The sequence below is a fragment of the Ambystoma mexicanum genome, chromosome 5p (genome assembly GCF_040938575.1).
Source record: "Ambystoma mexicanum isolate Mex_15411 chromosome 5p, UKY_AmexF1_1, whole genome shotgun sequence".
Taxonomy (NCBI): Eukaryota; Metazoa; Chordata; class Amphibia; order Caudata; family Ambystomatidae; genus Ambystoma; species Ambystoma mexicanum.
In genome coordinates this window covers 743,858,733-743,879,389 of record NC_090930.1, presented here as the reverse complement: position 1 = coordinate 743,879,389, position 20,657 = coordinate 743,858,733, and the positions used below count along the sequence as shown (strand labels likewise).

At 41.5% G+C, this 20,657-nt stretch overlaps 4 non-coding genes across 4 annotated transcripts; 1 reads left to right on the top strand and 3 right to left on the bottom strand.

Annotated features, from left to right (window-relative positions):
* Positions 1–1,256: 1,256 nt before the first annotated feature.
* TRNAQ-UUG (transfer RNA glutamine (anticodon UUG)) lies at positions 1,257–1,328 on the bottom strand. The gene has a single exon. It is a non-coding gene; the product is annotated as a tRNA-Gln (tRNA).
* An 8,437-nt stretch (positions 1,329–9,765) lies between these two features.
* On the top strand, positions 9,766–9,837 carry TRNAQ-CUG (transfer RNA glutamine (anticodon CUG)). Its single transcript has one exon. It is a non-coding gene; the product is annotated as a tRNA-Gln (tRNA).
* Positions 9,838–10,756: 919 nt separating this feature from the next.
* Positions 10,757–10,828, bottom strand: TRNAQ-UUG (transfer RNA glutamine (anticodon UUG)). Its single transcript has one exon. It is a non-coding gene; the product is annotated as a tRNA-Gln (tRNA).
* A 3,347-nt stretch (positions 10,829–14,175) lies between these two features.
* On the bottom strand, positions 14,176–14,247 carry TRNAQ-UUG (transfer RNA glutamine (anticodon UUG)). Its single transcript has one exon. It is a non-coding gene; the product is annotated as a tRNA-Gln (tRNA).
* Positions 14,248–20,657: the final 6,410 nt, after the last annotated feature.

The window sequence follows — 20,657 nt, the reverse complement described above, 5'->3', positions numbered from 1 at the left end:
CCATTACACCATGGAACCCTTGTTGGGCAGAGCTTCATAAGGGCAATGAGAATATCGGGCACAGTCAAGATTTTTACTGACCTATAGTAACCGTTTACTGATATTATATCGAAGCAGCACTGTTGCTGTTGGATGCTGTGCAAACGCAAAGTATTGGCTTCATGCCTCATTTGGATCAAATTCTTCCTCTGGAGTCTAATGATATAGGAATATTACATATTTTCTCTGATGTGCTCTGTTTTGCCAGAATGAAGTGCATCATGCTACGGAATATGTAGGTTCCATGGTGTAATGGTTAGCACTCTGGACTCTTAATCCAGCGATCCGAGTTCAAATCTCGGTGGGACCTTCGGGCTGCTTCTCTTTTAGAGTTGCCTTTCATTTGCAGATAGATATAACAGCAATGGCTTTGCTTTACAGCCCACTTTGATGTCAGTCTTCTTTGACCAAAGAATATTAATAGTTTCTGGGGATGACTCTCTTTTGCCACAAAGAAACTGCCCACTCTCATATCTCCAAAGCTCCAAGGTATAATGGCTATTAAAATGGCTTTTGATCTCAGCGATTTGCATTCAAAGCCCAGGAGGCCCCTAAAATCAGTTGAATTGTTTCCTGATAATTTAGAGTTTATTTCTTCTTTCGAGAAAGGTGTGATCCAAATAAAGTAAGTACATTTAAACAAGGGCACTTGATCAGTAAATGCGCTACTTTCTAGAACTCATAACTCTTGTAAGTTATAAAAAGTTTTCTCTCCATACAGTTTGTCAGCTCAAGGAATTACATTTTTTACACATTTAATAAGACCATCAAATTGCTTGAAACATAGGAATGATTGTGAAAGTGAATATGATTCACCAAAATATTTGGATAACATTTTTTAATGTTAATAAAATAGGGCTTTTTCCAATCTTTTCACATCAATGTTGTTTCTGCATGTTCCAGTGAGCAGAGAATCTACTGCACATAGTGTGTACATTTTTCTTTTCATAGAGTTAAGGTTGGACATTATTCATCTGTGGAAAATGTTTCTGAGAGATATCTGGGTGCCCACTCTGATTGACCTTAGGGATTGTACATTAACGATATGTAGTTGCATTACTGTATTGGTATCAGGCACCAAAGTGCATTTAAATGTAATGTCGTGCAGAGAGAGAGAGAGTGTGAAAACGGCTACCTGAGTCGACTGAACTTCTGAATATTAACTCTGTTGAATTGTAATTTGAGAAATTAGAAAATGGAGTGTAAGAGCAAGATAATGGTTCCACCGAGACTTGAACTCGGATCGTTGGATTCAAAGTCCAAAGTGCTAACCATTACACCATGGAACCCTTGCGAGATGCACCTGAGAGCGTTGAATCAGAAATGGCAATATAGAGCACATTTTCAATTTTTACAGATTCATAGTCCCAATTAACTGATATCATACAAACACAGCGATGTTGTCGATTGACGTTGTGCTATAGCAATCTCTGTGCTTTATAGATCATGTAGATCAAATTCTTCCCCTTGAGGCATATGATTAAGCAATATTAAATATTGTTTCTGACTGCCTCTGTTTTGGCATAATGAAGTTCAGCATTTGCGTAAGTATTTAGGTTCCATGGTCTAATGGTTAGTAGGCTGGACTCTGAATTTAGTAATCCGACATGTTATAGCTATATTTTGTTTTCCTTTGGGTGTATTGTCATTTTATGCACATAGATTTCCTAGCAGTGGCTGTGATGAATAGTTCAATTTGATAGCAGCTTCCTTTTGAGAATTTGAAAAAAAAAGAATTAAATAGTCTCTCTGGATGACTCTGCTTTGATTTCTATGTGCACATTCCTTTTGCGTTTCAGAGGGATTGACCAACATACACAACAGTGCTTGGAAGACCTCTTCCTCCCTCATGGCATGTAAAGCTAACCTCTCTCCTACCTTGTGTTTTTTTACTTTTTAACTTCCCCTTCCGAGTCATGATCATGTAACTGAATTTACATTTTTAGATTTTAACTGCAGTAGTTGCTTGTTTTTCATTTTTATTTTTCGTGTACGCATACATCCCTTTTTGTGGGGAGGGGGGAGTGATGTCTGTTTACTTATATTAGCTAGCATAAGTCATTTTATGTCCGCTTACAATATGTGTCAGGATTTTTTATGTCGTTTCTAATCAATGTCTAATATCAAGTGGTTTGCAGCAGTCATACAAAGGCACGTAACACCCCCAAAACACCTATATAAGTTAGAAATACTCCGGAAGAGTACTCCGTTTATGAAAATGCGGTGAATCCCAAATAGAACTGTAAATGTAAGCTAGCAAGCAGACCGTGCACCCCTGTTTGGAACTATGACCTGTGTGTTGCCCTCTATTAACAGAACAATGTAACTGCAGCCTATGTCACATAAAATGGAAAGTAGAGATTATGCAAATTAACTCCCAGAAGAGCCTGGTGTCACCCCAAAAGGTGTCATGCTTTTCACACCAAGAAACATCCACACATAGATCCCTACGAACCTCAAAAACGTACAGGAAACCCTGTCCAGTGCTTTGCTCCCAGAGGAGATAAGGTTGAAAAACCACCCTATGTTAAAAGTGTCCATAATCCATGCCAGCTGCCCTGTCTATAGAACCTGGCCGTTCGGGGCCTAGGGGCATGATTGGAAGGGTTTAACCTGCCTGGGTTCTTGGGCATGGTTTCATCATGCCTCAGTTTACAATGGCACTCTGCCGCTTTGTCAGGTTTTAAAGAAGCCTGACTCCTGCAGAGCATAAGATATGATTATTTCTTTACATGTTTTGTACGTAAGAATGCGGATGGTGCTCTGAGCCTCCTATGGTGGTTATTAAGCATGGTATACATACCATAGCATGTAACTGTGCCTACAAATGGAACATTTTGTTCATTTATTAGGGAGTTGTGAAAATGGCAAAATCAAATTGCCATTACTGACACAGACCAGCTGCCGCTGTCCGGACATTTCGTCGAAAGACGTTTGGTCGAAAGACATTTGGTCGACATAATTTGGTCGAAAACCAAATGGTCGATTTTTTTTTTATTTATATATATATTTTTTAGGTTGTAGTTTAGGGGAAAAAAGGGGTTTTTTAGAAAAAAAGGGGGATGGGGGGACCCCCCCAAACCCCCCCCAAAAAAAAAAAAAGTGAAAATAAAAAACAAAAAAAATTCGACCATTTGGTTTTCGACCAAATGGTTTCGACCAAATGTCCTGTCGACGAATTTTTTTCGACGAAATGTCTGGCAACCCAGCTGCCGACTGTTGCTATTGACAGGAGTTCCAGGTGAATAAACTGAGGAGATCACCAGTTCAATTACCTGTGAACGCATTTTGAAGCTCATTCACAACCAGTTCATGCCCGTTCTCTCCATTTTGGCTTTCTGGCTGGCTGAGGGGCCCTTCAGTAATGTTCTTTGCTAACCATTACACCATGGGCCCCTTGCTGGTGCAACCTGACAGAGTTGTAACAGAAATGAGAATCGAGATCTCATGCATCATTTTAACAAACTCATATTCCTAGCCCACGGATATTGTGCAAACGTGGAACTGTTTAGTTGGTTGTTGCGCAATAGCAAACTCTTTGCTTTACAGCTCATTTGGATAGGATTCTTCCTCTGGAGGCATAAGATAAAAGAATATTGCATACATTCTCTAAAAGGCTCTTTTTTTGCTGCAATGACGTTCATCATGTCATTTAGTATGTAGGTTCCATGGTTTAATGGTTAGCACTCTGGACTCTGAATCCAGTGATCCTAGTTCAAATCTCGGTGGGACCTTGGGAATTACTGTGTTTGTTTTCCTCTCAGTGTCTTGTTTTAATAGCAATGACGCTGCTGTGTCGCCCACTTTCATAGCATTATTCCCTGGGTGCATTTGAAAAAAGAAAGATTTTCCATGGATGACGCTCTTTAGCCACAATGAAACCCACCACTTTCTGTGGTGTGAAAGACCCATGGTGTAATGGTAGCACCCTGGAGGTTGAATCCAATAATTTGCATTCAAATCTCTGTAAGAGCTTACCATCAGTCGAACCTTTCCCTTATCGTTTATTGTGGATGTCTTCTTTGAAGAAAGGTATGATCCAACTAAAGTAAGTGCATTCACGAATGGGCCCTTGGTCGGTACAAACAGTATTTATACACCTGAGGCCTTTTGTGAATTAAGAAAAGGGTGTTCTTCGTTCTATTTTTCATCTCAAACTGATACCTTCATTTTACAAACATGTAAAGAATGTTAAGACGCTTGATTAATATCATTGATTCTGAATGTGGTCGCTTTTCATAGGATTAACCCTTTAACAATTTCGAAAGAGAATGGCGATACAATAGAGCTGCTTTTCCCAAAATGGTATTATTAATGTTGTTGCAGCATCTTCAAGTAAAAAGAGAATCCATTGGGTCACAGATTGAGCATGTTTCTTAACATTGAGTTAAGTTTGAAAATTTCAAATCTTTTATGTATGTTTCCGATGCAGATCTGCCCATCGACTCAGAATGACCTCACTGTTCATACATTTAAAAAAAATGCATAAAGGTTAAGGTGCTAGGCACAAAAGTGGATTTTTATGAAAAGTTATGCCAGAGAGTGAGAGCGAAAATGAATACCCTACACCACTAACCTTATGAATATTACTATCTTTGGCCTATAATTTAAGACAAAAAGAAGACAAAGTGTGTTAGAGCAAGAGAGAGGTTCCACCGAGACTTGAACTCGGATCGCTGTATTCAAAGTCCAAAGTGCTAACCATTACACCATTACACTTGTTGAACTGAGCTTCATAAGGGCAATGAGAATGTAGGGCACAGTCAAGATTTTTACTGACCTATAGTAACCGTTTACTGATATTATATCGAAGCAGCACTGTTGCTGTTGGATGCTGTGCAATCGCAAAGTATTGGCTTCATGTCTCATTTGGATCAAATTCTTCCTCTGGAGTCTAATGATATAGGAATATTACATATTTTCTCTGATGTGCTCTGTTTTTCCAGAATGAAGTGCATCATGCTACTGAATATGTGGGTTCCATGGTATAATGGTTAGCACTCTGGACTCTGAATCCAGCGATCCGAGTCCAAGTCTTGGTGGGACCTTGGGGCTGCTTCTCTTTTAGAGTTGCCTTTCATTTGCAGATAGATATAACAGCAATAGCTTTTCTTTACAGCCCACTTTGATGGCAGTCTTCTTTGACCAAAGAATATTAATAGTTTCTGGGGATGACTCTCTTTTGCCACAAAGAAACTGCCCACTCTCATATCTCCAAAGCTCCAAGGTATAATGGCTATTAAACTGGCTTTTGATCTCAGCGATTTGCATTGAAAGCCCAGGAGGCCCCTAAAATCAGTTGAATTGTTTCCTGATAATTTAGAGTTTATTTCTTCTTTCGAGAAAGGTGTGATCCAAATAAAGTAAGTACATTTAAACAAGGGCACTTGATCAGTAAATGCACTACTTTCTAGAACTCATAACTCTTGTAAGTTATAAAAAGTTTGCTCTCCATACAGTTTGTCAACTCAAAGAATTACATTTTTTACACATTTAATAAGACCATCAAATTGCTTGAAACATAGGAATGATTGTGAAAGTGAATATGATTCACCAAAATAATTGTATAACATTTTTTAATGTTAATAAAATAGGGCTTTTTCCAATCTTTTCACATCAATGTTGTTTCTGCATGTTCCAGTGAGCAGAGAATCTACTGCACATAGTGTGTACATTTTTCTTTTCATAGAGTTAAGGTTGGACATTATTCATCTGTGGAAAATGTTTCTGAGAGATAACTGGGTGCCCACTCTGATTGACCTTAGGGATTGTACATTAACGATATGTAGTTGCATCACTGTATTGGTATCAGGCACCAAAGTGCATTTAAATGTAATGTCGTGCAGAGAGAGAGAGTGTGAAAACGGCTACCTGAGTCGACTGAACTTCTGAATATTAACTCTGTTGAATTGTAATTTGAGAAATTAGAAAATGGAGTGTAAGAGCACGATAATGGTTCCACCGGACTTGAACTCGGATCGTTGGATTCAAAGTCCAAAATGCTAACCATTACACCATGGAACCCTTGCGAGAGGCACCTGAGAGCGTTGAATCAGAAATGGCAATATAGAGCACATTTACAATTTTTACAGATTCATAGTCCCAATTGACTGATATCATACAAACACAGCGATGTTGTCGATTGACGTTGTGCTATAGCAATCTCTGTGCTTTATAGATCATGTAGATCAAATTCTTCCCCTTGAGGCATATGATTAAGCAATATTAAATATTGTTTCTGACTGCCTCTGTTTTGGCATAATGAAGTTCAGCATTTGCGTAAGTATTTAGGTTCCATGGTCTAATGGTTAGTAGGCTGGACTCTGAATTTAGTAATCCGACATGTTATAGCTATATTTTGTTTTCCTTTGGGTGTATTGTCATTTTATGCACATAGATTTCCTAGCAGTGGCTGTGATGAATAGTTCAATTTGATAGCAGCTTCCTTTTGAGAATTTGAAAAAAAAATAATTAAATAGTCTCTCTGGATGACTCTGCTTTGATTTCTATGTGCACATTCCTTTTGCGTTTCAGAGGGATTGACCAACATACACAACAGTGCTTGGAAGACCTCTTCCTCCCTCATGGCATGTTAAGCTAACCTCTCTCCTACCTTGTGTTTTTTTACTTTTTAACTTCCCCTTCCGAGTCATGATCATGTAACTGAATTTACATTTTTAGATTTTAACTGCAGTAGTTGCTTGTTTTTCATTTTTATTTTTCGTGTACGCATACATCCCTTTTTGTGGGGGGGGGAGTGATGTCTGTTTAACTATATTAGCTAGTATAGGTCGTTTTATGTCCGCTTACAATATGTGTCAGGATTTTTTATGTCGTTTCTAATCAATGTCTAATATCAAGTGGTTTGCAGCAGTCATACAAAGGCACGTAACACCCCCAAAACACCTACATAAATTAGAAATACTCCGGAAGAGTACTCCGTTTATGAAAAGGCGGTGAATCCCAAATAGAACTGTAAATGTAAGCTAGCAAGCAGACCGTGCACCCCTGTTTGGAACTATGACCTGTGTGTTGCCCTCTATTAACAGAACAATGTAACTGTAACCCATGTTACATAAAATAGAAAGTAGAGATTATGCAAATTAACTCCCAGAAGAGCCTGGTGTCACCCCAAAAGGTGTCATGCTTTTCACACCAAGAAACATCCACACATAGATCCCTGCGAACCTCAAAAACGTAGAGGAAACCCTGTCCAGCCCTTTGCTCCCAGAGGAGATAAGGTTGAAAAACCACCCTATGTTAAAAGTGTCCATAATCCATGCCAGCTGCCCTGTCTATAGAACCTGGCCGTACGTGGCCGTACGTGGCCGTTCGGGGCCTAGGGGCATGAGTGGAAGGGTTTAACCTGCCTGGGTTCTTGGGCATGGTTTCATCATGCCTCAGTTTACAATGGCACTCTGCCGCTTTGTCAGGTTTTAAAAAAGCCTGACTCCTGCAGAGCAAAAGATCTGATTATTTCTTTACATGTTTTGTACGTAAGAATGCGGATGGTGCTCTGAGCCTCCTATGGTGGTTATTAAGCATGGTATACATACCATAGCATGTAACTGTGCCTACAAATGGAACATTTTGTTCATTTATTAGGGAGTTGTGAAAATGGCAAAATCAAATTGCCATTACTGACACAGACCAGCTGCCGCTGTCCGGACATTTCGTCGAAAGACGTTTGGTCGAAAGAAATTTGGTCGACTTAATTTGGTCGAAAACCAAATGGTCGATTTTTTTTTTATTTATATATATATTTTTTAGGTTGTAGTTTAGGGGAAAAAAGGGGTTTTAGAAAAAAAGGGGGATGGGGGGACCCCCCCAAACCCCCCCCCACAAAAAAAAAAAAGTGAAATTAAAAAACAAAAAAAATTCGACCATTTGGTTTTCGACCAAATGGTTTCGACCAAATGTCCTGTCGACGAATTTTTTTCGACAAAATGTCTGGCAACCCAGCTGCCGACTGTTGCTATTGACAGGAGTTCCAGGTGAATAAACTGAGGAGATCACCAGTTCAATTACCTGTGGACGCATTTTGAAGCTCATTCACAACCAGTTCATGCCCGTTCTCTCCATTTTGGCTTTCTGGCTGGCTGAGGGGCCCTTCAGTAATGTTCTTTGCTAACCATTACACCATGGGCCCCTTGCTGGTGCAACCTGACAGAGTTGTAACAGAAATGAGAATCGAGATCTCATGCATCATTTTAACAAACTCATATTCCTAGCCCACGGATATTGTGCAAACGTGGAACTGTTTAGTTGGTTGTTGCGCAATAGCAAACTCTTTGCTTTACAGCTCATTTGGATAGGATTCTTCCTCTGGAGGCATAAGATAAAAGAATATTGCATACATTCTCTAAGAGGCTCTTTTTGTGCTGCAATGACGTTCATCATGTCACTAAGTATGTAGGTTCCATGGTTTAATGGTTAGCACTCTGGACTCTGAATCCAGCGATCCTAGTTCAAATCTCGGTAAGACCTTGGGAATTACTGTGTTGGTTTTCCTCTCAGTGTCTTGTTTTAATAGCAATGACGCTGCTGTGTCGCCCACTTTCATAGCATTATTCCCTGGGTGCATTTGAAAAAAGGAAAGATTTTCCATGGATGACGCTCTTTAGCCACAATGAAACCCACCACTTTCTGTGGTGTGAAAGACCCATGGTGTAATGGTAGCACCCTGGAGGTTGAATCCAATAATTTGCATTCAAATCTCTGTAAGAGCTTACCATCAGTCGAACCTTTCCCTTATCGTTTATTGTGGATGTCTTCTTTGAAGAAAGGTATGATCCAACTAAAGTAAGTACATTCACGAATGGGCCCTTGGTCGGTACAAACAGTATTTATGCACCTCAGGCCTTTTGTGAATTAAGAAAAGGGTGTTCTTTGTTCTATTTTTCATCTCAAACTGATACCTTCATTTTACAAACATGTAAAGAATGTTAAGACGCTTGATTAATATCATTGATTCTGAATGTGGTCGCTTTTCATAGGATTAACCCTTTAACAATTTTGAAAGAGAATGGCGATACATTAGAGCTGCTTTTCCCAAAATGGTATTATTAATGTTGTTGCTGCATCTTCAAGTAAAAAGAGAATCCATTGGGTCACAGATTGAGCATGTTTCTTAACATTGAGTTAACTTTGAGAATTTCAAATCTTTTATGTATGTTTCCGATACAGATCTGCCCATCGACTCAGAATGACCTCACTGTTCATACATTTAAAAAAAATGCATAAAGGTTAAGGTGCTAGGCACAAAAGTGGATTTTTATGAAAAGTTATGCCAGAGAGTGAGAGCGAAAATGAATACCCTACACCACTAACCTTATGAATATTACTATCTTTGGCCTATAATTTAAGACAAAAAGGAGACAAAGTGTGTTAGAGCAAGAGAGAGGTTCCACCGAGACTCGGATCGCTGGATTCAAAGTCCAAAGTGCTAACCATTACACCATGGAACCCTTGTTGGGCAGAGCTTCATAAGGGCAATGAGAATATAGGGCACAGTCAAGATTTTTACTGACCTATAGTAACCGTTTACTGATATTATATCGAAGCAGCACTGTTGCTGTTGGATGCTGTGCAATCGCAAAGTATTGGCTTCATGCCTCATTTGGATCAAATTCTTCCTCTGGAGTCTAATGATATAGGAATATTACATATTTTCTCTGATGTGCTCTGTTTTGCCAGAATGAAGTGCATCATGCTACGGGATATGTAGGCTCCATGGTGTAATGGTTAGCACTCTGGACTCTGAATCCAGCGATCCGAGTTCAAATCTCGGTGGGACCTTGGGGCTGCTTCTCTTTTAGAGTTGCCTTCCATTTGCAGATAGATATAACAGCAATGGCTTTGCTTTACAGCCCACTTTGATGTCAGTCTTCTTTGACCAAAGAATATTAATAGTTTCTCGGGATGACTCTCTTTTGCCACAAAGAAACTGCCCACTCTCATATCTCCAAAGCTCCAAGGTATAATGGCTATTAAAATGGCTTTTGATCTCAGCGATTTGCATTCAAAGCCCAGGAGGCCCCTAAAATCAGTTGAATTGTTTCCTGATAATTTAGAGTTTATTTCTTCTTTCGAGAAAGGTGTGATCCAAATAAAGTAAGTACATTTAAACAAGGGCACTTGATCAGTAAATGCGCTACTTTCTAGAACTCATAACTCTTGTAAGTTATAAAAAGTTTGCTCTCCATACAGTTTGTCAGCTCAAAGAATTACATTTGTTACACATTTAATAAGACCATCAAATTGCTTGAAACATAGGAATGATTGTGAAAGTGAATATGATTCACCACAATATTTGTATAACATTTTTTAATGTTAATAAAATAGGGCTTTTTCCAATCTTTTCACATCAATGTTGTTTCTGCATGTTCCAGTGAGCAGAGAATCTACTGCACATAGTGTGTACATTTTTCTTTTCATAGAGTTAAGGTTGGACATTATTCATCTGTGGAAAATGTTTCTGAGAGAGATCTGGGTGCCCACTCTGATTGACCTTAGGGATTGTACATTAACGATATGTAGTTGCATCACGGTATTGGTATCAGGCACCAAAGTGCATTTAAATGTAATGTCGTGCAGAGAGAGAGAGAGAGAGAGAGAGAGTGTGAAAACGGCTACCTGAGTCGACCTAACTTCTGAATATTAACTCTGTTGAATTGTAATTTGAGAAATTAGAAAATGGAGTGTAAGAGCACGATAATGGTTCCACCAAGACTTGAACTCGGATCGTTGGATTCAAAGTCCAAAGTGCTAACCATTACACCATGGAACCCTTGCGAGATGCACCTGAGAGCGTTGATTCAGAAATGGCAATATAGAGCACATTTACAATTTTTACAGATTCATAGTCCCAATTGACTGATATCATACAAACACAGCGATGTTGTCGATTGACGTTGTGCTATAGCAATCTCTGTGCTTTATAGATCATGTAGATCAAATTCTTCCCCTTGAGGCATATGATTAAGCAATATTAAATATTGTTTCTGACTGCCTCTGTTTTGGCATAATGAAGTTCAGCATTTGCGTAAGTATTTAGGTTCCATGGTCTAATGGTTAGTAGGCTGGACTCTGAATTTAGTAATCCAACATGTTATAGCTATATTTTGTTTTCCTTTGGGTGTATTGTCATTTTATGCACATAGATTTCCTAGCAGTGGCTGTGATGAATAGTTCAATTTGATAGCAGCTTCCTTTTGAGAATTTGAAAAAAAAAGAATTAAATTGTCTCTCTGGATGACTCTGCTTTGATTTCTATGTGCACATTCCTTTTGCGTTTCAGAGGGATTGACCAACATACACAACAGTGCTTGGAAGACCTCTTCCTCCCTCATGGCATGTAAAGCTAACCTCTCTCCTACCTTGTGTTTTTTTACTTTTTAACTTCCCCTTCCGAGTCATGATCATGTAACTGAATTTACATTTTTAGATTTTAACTGCAGTAGTTGCTTGTTTTTCATTTTTATTTTTCGTGTACGCATACATCCCTTTTTGTGGGGAGGGGGGAGTGATGTCTGTTTACTTATATTAGCTAGTATAGGTCATTTTATGTCCGCTTACAATATGTGTCAGGATTTTTTATGTCGTTTCTAATCAATGTCTAATATCAAGTGGTTTGCAGCAGTCATACAAAGGCACGTAACACCCCCAAAACACCTACATAAGTTAGAAATACTCCGGAAGAGTACTCCGTTTATGAAAAGGCGGTGAATCCCAAATAGAACTGTAAATGTAAGCTAGCAAGCAGACCGTGCACCCCTGTTTGGAACTATGACCTGTGTGTTGCCCTCTATTAACAGAACAATGTAACTGCAGCCCATGTCACATAAAATAGAAAGTAGAGATTATGCAAATTAACTCCCAGAAGAGCCTGGTGTCACCCCAAAAGGTGTCATGCTTTTCACACCAAGAAACATCCACACATAGATCCCTGCGAACCTCAAAAACGTACAGGAAACCCTGTCCAGCGCTTTGCTCCCAGAGGAGATAAGGTTGAAAAACCACCCTATGTTAAAAGTGTCCATAATCCATGACAGCTGCCCTGTCTATAGAACGGGGCCGTTCGGGGCCTGAGTGGAAGGGTTTAACCTGCCTGGGTTCTTGGGCATGGTTTCATCATGCCTCAGTTTACAATGGCACTCTGCTGCTTTGTCAGGCTTTAAAGAAGCCTGATTCCTGCAGAGCAAAAGATCTGATTATTTCTTTACATGTTTTGTACGTAAGAATGCGGATGGTGCTCTGAGCCTCCTATGGTGGTTATTAAGCATGGTATACATACCATAGCATGTAACTGTGCCTACAAATGGAACATTTTGTTCATTTATTAGGGAGTTGTGAAAATGGCAAAATCAAATTGCTATTACTGACACAGACCAGCTGCCGCTGTCCGGACATTTCGTCGAAAGACGTTTGGTCGAAAGACATTTGGTCGACGTAATTTGGTCAAAAACCAAATGGTCGATTTTTTTTTTATTTATATATATATTTTTTAGGTTGTAGTTTAGGGGAAAAAAGGGGTTTTTAGAAAAAAAGGGGGATGGGGGACCCCCCCAAACCCCCCCCCCAAAAAAAAAAAGTTAAAATAAAAAACAAAAAAAATTCGACCATTTGGTTTTCGACCAAATGGTTTCGACGAAATGTCCTGTCGACGAATTATTTTCGACCAAATGTCTGGCAACCCAGCTACCGACTGTTGCTATTGACAGGAGTTCCAGGTGAATAAACTGAGGAGATCACCAGTTCAATTACCTGTGAACGCATTTTGAAGCTCATTCACAACCAGTTCATGCCCGTTCTCTCCATTTTGGCTTTCTGGCTGGCTGAGGGGCCCTTCAGTAATGTTCTTTGCTAACCATTACACCATGGGCCCCTTGCTGGTGCAACCTGACAGAGTTGTAACAGAAATGAGAATCGAGATCTCATGCATCATTTTAACAAACTCATATTCCTAGGCCACGGATATTGTGCAAACGTGGAACTGTTTAGTTGGTTGTTGCGCAATAGCAAACTCTTTGCTTTACAGCTCATTTGGATAGGATTCTTCCTCTGGAGGCATAAGATAAAAGAATATTGCATACATTCTCTAAAAGGCTCTTTTTTGCTGCAATGACGTTCATCATGTCACTAAGTATGTAGGTTTCATGGTGTAATGGTTAGCACTCTGGACTTTGAAGCCAGCCATCCGAGTTCAAATCTCGGTGGGACCTTGGGAATTACTGTGTTTCTTTTCCTCTCAGTGTCTTGTTTTAATAGCAATGACGCTGCTGTGTCGCCCACTTTCATAGCATTATTCCCTGGGTGCATTTGAAAAAAGAAAGATTTTCCATGGATGACGCTATTTAGCCACAATGAAACCCACCACTTTCTGTGGTGCAAAAGACCCATGGTGTAATGGTAGCACCCTGGAGGTTGAATCCAATAATTTGCATTCAAATCTCTGTAAGAGCTTACCATCAGTCGAACCTTTCCCTTATCGTTTATTGTGGATGTCTTCTTTGAAGAAAGGTATGATCCAACTAAAGTAAGTACATTCACAAATGGGCCCTTGGTCGGTACAAACAGTATTTATACACCTCAGGCCTTTTGTGAATTAAGAAAAGGGTGTTCTTCGTTCTATTTTTCATCTCAAACTGATACCTTCATTTTACAAACATGTAAAGAATGTTAAGACGCTTGATTAATATCATTGATTCTGAATGTGGTCGCTTTTCATAGGATTAACCCTTTAACAATTTTGAAAGAGAATGGCGATACAATAGAGCTGCTTTTCCCAAAATGGTATTATTAATGTTGTTGCTGCATCTTCAAGTAAAAAGAGAATCCATTGGGTCACAGATTGAGCATGTTTCTTAACATTGAGTTAAGTTTGAAAATTTCAAATCTTTTATGTATGTTTCCGATGCAGATCTGCCCATCGACTCTGAATGACCTCACTGTTCATACATTTAAAAAAAATGCATAAAGGTTAAGGTGCTAGGCACAAAAGTGGATTTTTATGAAAAGTTATGCCAGAGAGTGATAGCGAAAATGAATACCCTACACCACTAACCTTATGAATATTACTATCTTTGGCCTATAATTTAAGACAAAAAGGAGACAAAGTGTGTTAGAGCAAGAGAGAGGTTCCACCGAGACTTGAACTCAGATCGCTGGATTCAAAGTCTAAAGTGCTAACCATTACACCATGGAACCCTTGTTGGGCAGAGCTTCATAAGGGCAATGAGAATATAGGGCACAGTCAAGATTTTTACTGACCTATAGTAACCATTTACTGATATTATATCGAAGCAGCACTGTTGCTGTTGGATGCTGTGCAATCGCAAAGTATTGGCTTCATGCCTCATTTGGATCAAATTCTTCCTCGTACCTTGGTTCCTGTACCAAGGTATTTGGTCGTCTGGTAGATGGGCAAACTCATCTCGTGGCGGGTGCCTAGGCCGTGATCCTCTAGGCCAAGCGCGAGAGGGGATTGGCGGGAGTCTGTTGTTCCATTCTCCCACTTCAGATACTATTGAAATTACGAGGCTCATTAACAGGAGAAGAGAAGGAGGTAGTAAGGAAAACGGACGAGGATAATACCAGGGAGCGTGAAATTATCGGGGAAGAGCCGTTAAGAGAAAGGGAAGGGACCCTGGAGGAACGACTAGCGGAGTTAAGGGATGAGCAGAATGAACTGATCAAACGGCTCGAGAGGGAGGAAAGAGAGAGAGCAAGGGAAAGGAAAGAAGGTAAGAACGAGGTGGAGAGAATAAAGGAACAAACTGAGGAGCAAAGGAGAGAAGCCGAAAGGGTAAAAGCAGCGGCAGAAAGAGTATCAAGAGCAGTAGTAAGAGAGAGGAAAAGGGAAGAAGAAGAGAAGGAAAAGGAAATGGCAATGTGGAAGAAGAGGTTACTATCAGAAACGACTAGGAAATATGAAGAAGGGAGAACGATAGAGAGTATATTAGAACGGGAGAGGGTGAGATGGGAAAGGAAGAAGGAGGATGAAAGGATATTGGAAAAGATGAGTAGTGAAGTAATGGAGGAGTTAAAAGGAAAAGGGAGGAAATTGGTAGAGAGATGGAGGAGAGAAATGAAGGGGAAAGAGAAGATAGGAGAGGGGAGAGTGAAGGAAGGAGGTATGTATATAGAGACACAGAAGTAGCAACGACATCAACGCAAAGGGGAGCGGTTAGCAAAGAAGAAAAGGGAGAACCGGGTCAAATAGAGTTAAAAACTGTAACGATCAAGGGGCAAAAGACAGAGTGGGGACTGCCATTTATACATGACTTTGTAGTGAGGAGGACGAAGGAATGGAGAAGGATGGAAGAAATAGTGAAAGGGAAAGTTTAGATAAACTATACGCCACCCGGACCAATGCAGACTCACCATGGATATGTAGGAGAAAGGATGAACTGGAGAGAAGTGAGGAGGAAGAGCAAGGAATGAAGGAAAGGCAGATACATGAAGCCACACCGTCACCATCCTACCCCACATGGTCAACCACCTCACGCTCACTACGTACACCCAAGCTAGCGCCATTCACAACTGAAGTGACACCCTAGGTAGGTAGGCTTGGGGACCTCCCTAGACGTAGGCAGGAAGGACGAATACACACGCTCACATTAAATACAGGAAATGATGGAAGAAGGGGAAAAGATGGAGAAGAAAGAGTTACGAGCGGGGGAACTACGGGCGAAATTGACAATATAAGAGAGACGGAAGAAGAAGAGGGGTGTGGGGACTCAATTTTATGGAACCCAAGGGATATAACGAGACACAATTTAATGCCACTTCTGGAGAGGGGAGGGGTTAGACCACAATACGTCCCTTGGAAGCATATAGACAAAGAAAATATAAAGTGCAGGCTCCCATCATTAAGTGGAGGTGCAGGTAAATGGATATATGAAATGGAAAAACACACCGCAGGACAGAAACTGGCAGTGGGGGATGTAAAGGGCCTTCTAATATCTATATTAGGGGATGCAGCGGATGACATTTGGAAGAGAGCGGGATTCACTGGGGTCACGATAACGAACACATCGCACGATGGGGCACCATTCGCAAACTGCAGACATGCGTTATGGCAGGCACTGAGGGTACAGTACCCAGACACATCAGACATAGGAGCAATTACCTCAAGCAAGATGCGTGAGAACGAAGATCCTGTTGATTATATCCAGGAAATCCAAGAAAAGTGGCGCATGGAAACTAGAGAACAATGGGACAAAACACCAGCAATATTTTATCATATACTAGTACAAGGGCTCCCAGAAGGAGTCCGGAAACAACTGAAGAAAGTGGTGGGAATGGAAGCAAAAGCATGGCCAGAAATACAACTGACAATAGTACATCATTGTAGGACATGGCAAGGTAAAATGAAACAAAAGGAAGAGGACAGGAAAACGGAGGAGGCTAAACTAGTGCAGAAAAAGCTTACTAAATACACAATGGAAGGGGCACTAATAACTACACCTGCAGCAACGACCCAAAGCCCCACACAAGTAGTGGCTGCACAAGATCCCTCCCAGATACCATCATCACAGACTGTAACACAACAGGTGCCGCCACTCCAACCATACACGACCAACATGGGAGGAGGATACTCAATGCCAGGAGCTGGGTATTATAATTACAACAGGGGAAGAGGAGGAATAATGAGAGGGGGAGGATACGGATATAACACACAACAGCAGGTGGGAGGACTTAGAAATTCTTACCCCACTGGTCAACCAGTATACCAGGACAACACAGGAAACTTCCCATGGCAGAGTAGGTAACCACTGGTGTGTTGGATTTGTGGATTAGTGGGGCACATGTCACGAACGTGTATAGTGAGACCAGGAACACCATAATGGAGCGAACAGGGACAACTAGGGCCCACACAGGACATACAACAACAGCAGACGTTGCAACAGAGAAATGAACAGCAACAACTAGTAACACAACAACAGCCACAGACATATTCACTGCCACAACAACAGGTAGCAACAACACAACAACCCCAAACACAGCAAACACAACTGGGTAGGGTAACGGTCCTGGGACACAACCCTTACACAGGAAACGGTCAATCGTTGTACCCTCAATAGGACAGCCCACAGACGGCCTTGGTGTGTCCCATCCTGTCAGTAACACCTAATAGTGCGGAGGAGCCACGCATAGAGGTAACGATAGGTGACAAAAAATTATCATTCCCTGTTGACACCGGGGCGACCCGGTCTTGCAAAAGGGAAGGTAAATTTAAGATGTCAGGCGAAGCCATGAACACCCAAGGATTCTCTGGGGCTAGGAGGTTGGTTCCCTTTACTGATAACATTCCCTTATCAATAGGGGATCATGACATGTCAGTTCCACTTTTATACTCTAGGGCCTCACCAGTAAATATACTGGGGAGAGACATCATGAACAGGTTGAATATGACGATCTCCTTTACGGAGGACGGCATAATTTGCTCTACCCCAGGAATTAACAGGCTCACAGCGCGACAGATTATGCAAGCATACTGCGGACAGACAGCGATTAGGGCTGAGCCAGTAGATGGTGAACTATTCCAGTATGGGACAGACATGGCATTTGCATGGATGCCTGGGATAGAAGGAAAGATCTGGAGGAGGCCAACAGCTTATTTGTTCAGGCCGGAGACACCAGCCAATGAACCAGAAGGAAAGGTGATTTCAGTGGACATAGAGAGCATTATAGCCACTGCTGATTATATTGCAGTGCATGCCCAAGACAGAGAAGGAAGAGCATGGAGGGCAGTAATAGCACTAGCAGAAGGATGCAGACTCACCCAGGTGTCAGACGAAGAGCTCTTCTCAGAAGAAGAGGAGGAAGGTGAAATGGTGTTTATGATGAGTGTGGAGATATGGCTAAGAGTGGCGTACAAACAAGTGGCACAGAAAATTGCTATGGCACTTGAGGCACCCACATCCACCCCAGTTCCCTTCTTTGAGGAGGATATGACAAAAGTACCCACATCACTATACACTACTAGCCCCTATGACATGGGGTGCATAAAAAGTATAGGGGGAGTAAGGATAAAATTGAAAAAAGGTGCAATACTCCCCAGAGTGAAACAGTACCCACTATCAAAAGAGGCAGATGAGGGCATATATGAAACAATAACGGCCCTTATAAATAATGGCATATTGGTCCCCTCAGAATCACCATGTAACACGGCTGTATACCCAGTGCGCAAGGCTAAAGGGGGGTCTTGGCGCTTCATACAGGACCTCAGGCCCTTGAACAAGATAGTGGAAGCAGAATACCCCATAGCCGCGAACCCGGCCACAATATTGTGCGGCATTCCAGCAGAGGCATCACGATTTACAGTGATCGACCTTAAAAATGCCTTCTTCTCAATACCATTGCACCCAGACTCACAACATCTGACAAGCTTTACTTACAGGAACACAAAGTGGAAACACACTAGATTGCCACAAGGGTACTGTGAATCACCCTCAATCTTTAACAGAGTAATACAGATGGATTTGGGTAACATTGAAGTGGAAAGCACAGTGTTGCAGTATGTCGACGACATAATAATTTGCAGCACTAATGAAAAAAGATGCAGAGAGGACTCATTAAAGATGCTGACAATATTGGCTGAAAAAGGTTACAAGGTAGACATGGAAAAGTTACAGTACTGTCAGGAACAGGTACTTTACATTGGTCAGCTCATATCCCAACATGGAAGAAAGATTGCACCACAAAGAGCACAGGCCATTTCAAAAACACCATCGCCACAAACAGTGAGGGAACTGCAGCAGTTCCTAGGTCTGTGCAACTACTGTAGAGCATGGGTATTTGATTACAGCTCATACATAGGACCCCTGCTTGAGGCGTTAAAAGAAGCTAACAAGGGGGAGAAAAAGTTGGGGTGGACAATGGAAATGAAAGAGGCTTTTGATGAACTGAAAGATGCGATATCAACTGCTCTGGTTCTGGCCACCCCAGATTATGAGCGACAATTTTTCATATTTTCACATTGCTACTCAGCAGTAATGAAAGCAGTATTGGCTCAAAAAACAAGCATGGGCTACAAACCAGTAGCGTTTTACAGCAGTCACTTAGACCCTGTGATGTTAGGTCATTTCCCTTGCGAACAAGGTCTCGCCGCAGCTGCTTTTGCGGTAGAGAAAGCGTCAGCAATTACCATGGGGTGCCCAACCACACTATTTGTGGAACATGCACTGTTTGCAATATTGAATAAACCTAAGTCCACCCTAACCACGCAGAGGGCATCAGGTTATGAGATCATATTATCTAGAGCTGAACTATCAATTGTTAGATGTAGCACGGTCAACCCTGCAAGGTTTTTAGCAGAAGTAATTGAGGAAGGAGATTATGCACACGATTGTACGCAAACTACTGAAATGTACTCATGTGCTAGGAAGGTTGAGGAGAACGCACTAGAGGGAGGTGAGCTCCTGTTCATTGATGGCTCATCAACAATTGACCAACGGGATGGGATAAGGAGGACTGGGGCAGCGGTGGTAAAAATGATGGAGGTACCGGTATGTGCGGCGATGAAATGTGTACAACTACCACAGCATTACTCTGCTCAAGCGGCAGAACTAGTTGCACTGATCTTGGCGTTGAAGGAAAGCTTTGACAAACGAGTGACCATATATTCTGACAGCGCATATGTTACGTCCACTGTCAAAATGGAGGAGGAGAGGGTTTAGGAGAGCTGACGGCACTCCAGTGCAACATGCTCTCCTATTAGCTGAACTAATTGAAGTAATAAATGACCCCCAAGAACTAGCTTTGGTCAAATGTACCGCACATACTAATGGAGAAGATCATGTTTCAAGAGGGAATGCAGCAGCAGACGCACATGCAAAGTATGCTGCATATTTTGGCGAGATATGGAACCCCCCAGAGTCAGAAAGAGGGAGAGGGAGGGGAACAGCAAGGGAGATGTTGATAAGAGAAGGGTATACCCATCTCCCAGCTACACAGATAATGGAGCTACAAGCGGCTGCACCCATGGCAGAAAAGGAAACATGGGTGAAAAGGGGATGCACAATGTCACCAACTGACGCACTATGGCGCCAAGGTAACACTGGAAAGATTGTAATGCCACTAGCACTATTGACCACTGCCCTGAGCCAACTACACCACCCAGCCCACACAGGCAAGGAAGTAATTGCAGCACGTATTAGGGAAGACTGGTTCTGTCCCGAGTTAAATTCCCATGTGTCAACCTTTATCAGCAACTGTCTCACATGCCAACAGTTTACGGCCGGTCACACTCTGAAGGTGATAAAAGGTACTATACCCCGGCCAGAGGGACCCTTCCTACATCTCCATATTGACTATGTTGATATGATCAACGTATGTCAAGGAAATAGGTATATGATTGTAGTAGTATGCCCATTCTCGAGGTGGATTGAAGCAGGACCCTGCTCACACCCAGATGCATTCAGAGCAGCTAAATTCCTAGTGAGGGAGGTCTTCCTCAGGTGGGGAGTGTGCGAGCTACTGCGGTCAGATAATGGCCCGCATTCCGCAAACGAAATGTTCCAGCACATCACATCCTTACTGAACATCAAGCATAAATTTGCATGCGCATACCACCCGCAGGCCAACGGTTTATGCGAACGCCTGAATGGCTT